Source organism: Amphiura filiformis, chromosome 13 (assembly GCF_039555335.1).
Source record: "Amphiura filiformis chromosome 13, Afil_fr2py, whole genome shotgun sequence".
Lineage (NCBI taxonomy): Eukaryota > Metazoa > Echinodermata > Ophiuroidea > Amphilepidida > Amphiuridae > Amphiura > Amphiura filiformis.
The window spans coordinates 8,955,373-8,958,607 of NC_092640.1; positions in this window are offsets into that span (position 1 = coordinate 8,955,373).

The following is a 3,235-nucleotide window of genomic DNA, read 5'->3' on the forward strand; positions in this document are numbered from 1 at the left end:
GCTTAATTTAGAGATGGAAAAGTTTTCTATTAAAAAAACAAGATTATGTTTTGAAAATACAATGGAGAAAGTGCTGAAACTTGTTTCTTTGTTATTAGTAAACCATGCATGCAATTGAAACGGTCTTAATTAACTTTTATGGCATAACAAACTTCGACAAATAATAAGACAGGCAGAAACTAATTGGTTTTATATATTCAAACTGTTTAATTAACAAACAAGAACATCTTAGAAATAAAAACCTAATATCACATCACCAAACCAACCAAAATTGATTCATGCACTTATCATTATACTTAGTTATTTATTAACTACAACTACAAAATAATTTCAAATGATACTTAGCAACAAGTATATGGATTAACTAATACCATTAATCCTGAAATAGTTGATAACCTCTTTCACAAACCATGTTTTTGTTGTCAAAAGTAGGTTCAGCAGAAATTGAAATTAGCAAAGTTTATAGCCCAATTCATGTACAACTGATTACCATAGCTGCAATCCCGGAAAAATGTGTTCAACACCCACTGTAATTCCCATGTTCTTCTTAGCATAGTGCGACGCTATATGAGTCACTGGAAAATAAGAATTATAATAGTGTTGTCTCAACGTTCATCTTAAGCATGCCCCTCCCCTTTCCCCACCAAACAATGTTGGGAGAAGATATGGTGAAGATGAGCATATTGGACATGCCAACATTGTACGGGGGTAGAAGGGGGACCATTTCCAATATGGCCTTTAAAGTGTTCGAACAAATATTTCTAAGATTGTGGGTGACTGATTGACCACTCAAGTCAGAGCCATGTCCTTGGTAGTCATTATCAGAATCATGGGGAAATTCTTTACATGAACCTAGACCTGACCACCTTTATTGAGTCAATATGGTCTAAGAACCATTATTTCTGAGAAGAAAACAGCTCCTATTCCTTTTGTGCTGCAGAACGATGAGTGATGGTGAAAAGTAGCATATCAGGAAGGGGGGATACTCATCATAGTACTTGCATTAACTTTTTATTTCTCTTTCTTAAATTATATATCCATAAATGCAAATTTTAACAGGTGGTTCCTTCTCTTCAGAACTTCCGCAATCTTGTTAAGATTAAAGGATTTTTTTCTGTGATTTCTTTTATTTCCAAAATGGAAAAAATTAATGTTATACTTTGCTCCATTGCGAGTTTAAAGTGACATATGCTTTTGTGCTGCAGGTATGTTCACAGGCTGCCTTTGTACGCCTGTGTATGTGCTTCATACTTCTGTTACGCTAACACTCGGTTCTAAAACTGTGACCAGCCAGTGAAATAGGCACATATGTTACCTTCAACTACTGATGAGGCAGTTTTCCCCAGTTATTAGGTTTCATGTGGCCCAACTCTTTATACAAATTACACAAATATTAGCAATCAACAAGTGCAATGGTTGAAATGTAATGAGGTGGAAGATGGATTGTTCCACTTCACAAGTTTTATGGTATATGTGAAACAGAACAATACATCCCTTTCCCCGAGCATTTGTATTTCCACCATTTAAGACAGAACTTTACTTTATATCACTCATTCAGAAGTTCAATGATTTTCACATTTTACATGCCTTCCCATTTAAAGAGCAAATCTGCTAATCGACCAATGAATAGCTTAGAATTTATAAGTGATATAAACAGTGCTACCACATAAATATATTAGCTGTGAATCTTAGCATTCCTAGCAGTTCACTACTACAACACTTGAATAGAAAAGAAACAGAAATGACCTGCCAAATATGTCATTTTTGCTTTCATACAAAGGGTGAAAACTTGTTTGATAGCTGATCAAATTCAATAAAATCAAGTCTGTGCTACAAAAATGGAGTACTTACTTGAGTACATCCACAAAACATCTACTAAACACTAACCTTGTTAATACCAACCAAGTTAATTGTTTCTTTGAATTATTGTCTGTTTTGTCACAATTTCAATTAAAGAGCATTTTGTGATCCCCCACTTTTTCTCTTTTTATTTTGTGATTTTTATACCTCGAATATCCGAAACCTGTGGATTCATGTTTGTGTGCCAAAAAATCATTAAAGCATAAGTATTGTCAGATTTGTATTTATGTTCTGTCAACAGAACAAATTACATCACAGTAGCATATGGAGCAATATAATATAAACTGAGCTCAAAAAGAAACTTATAATTTTTCACAAGGTCATATCTTGAAATCCTGTCTATCAAATTCTACCAAAATCACACACAGGTTTACTTCAATACTCTACTCTTAACACATGTCAGTAACCACACAGTTATCCAACTGACACAACAGCAAAATGCACTGACATGGAACAGCTTCCTGGAACACATTCACAGCCCAGCCCTGTTTCATGAAAAAAGTGTATGAAAAGCAGAAAGCAGCACCGTTTTATCATCTGTGCAAGGATCTTGTGTGCATTCTCACAGATTTTTTGTGCTGGGTGCCAAATGTTGGGCTGTGAAAGTGGAGGAAGTCCAGAAAGCTGTCCCATGACAGTGCATTTTGCTGTTGTGTCAGTTGGACAACTGCTTGGTTACTGACATGTGTTTTGAGTAGAGTATTAAAGTAATCCTGTGTGTAATTTTGGTTCATTTTGATTGACAGTATTTTAAGATATGACCTTGTGATCCACGCGTTGTAAAAAATTATAAGTTTCTTTTTGAGCTCAGTTTACATAATTATGCATAAATCGCACACATTAAATCGGAATCCACTGGAATTAAGGAAATAAACTTTTTTTCATGGATATCTACTCAAACATACCATAAAAAGTGGATGCTAGAATCACAAAATACTCCTTAAAATGCATGTTACTATTACGTGAAAAAAAGCACTACAAAGTATCTGCTTAAAACTAATGTTGTCATATATAACAACCAAAATGAAATTGATTAATTTTATTTAGCCTTGATAATGCCAATGCAATCGCGTATGTCCAATTCTTAGTCAGTGGCTTAGCTTGTTACCGTTGATTGCACAAATTTCATTGGTTTCTGCACGCTGTCTATAACATGGTAGACGGTAACAGCCATGTCGCCATGGAAAACGCTTGTCGAGGCACGAGTATGTACCGCGTTCTAGAGCATAATACACAAACAAGATCGCAGTACGAGACGGTTAACAAGTTTCTTTCATTTCAGAAAAAGGGGGGTTTTCATGATGGTAACTTAATTTTTGTTAAAAAACAGTGTTTATTAAAATGATATTTATGACTAAGAATGAGAATAACGATA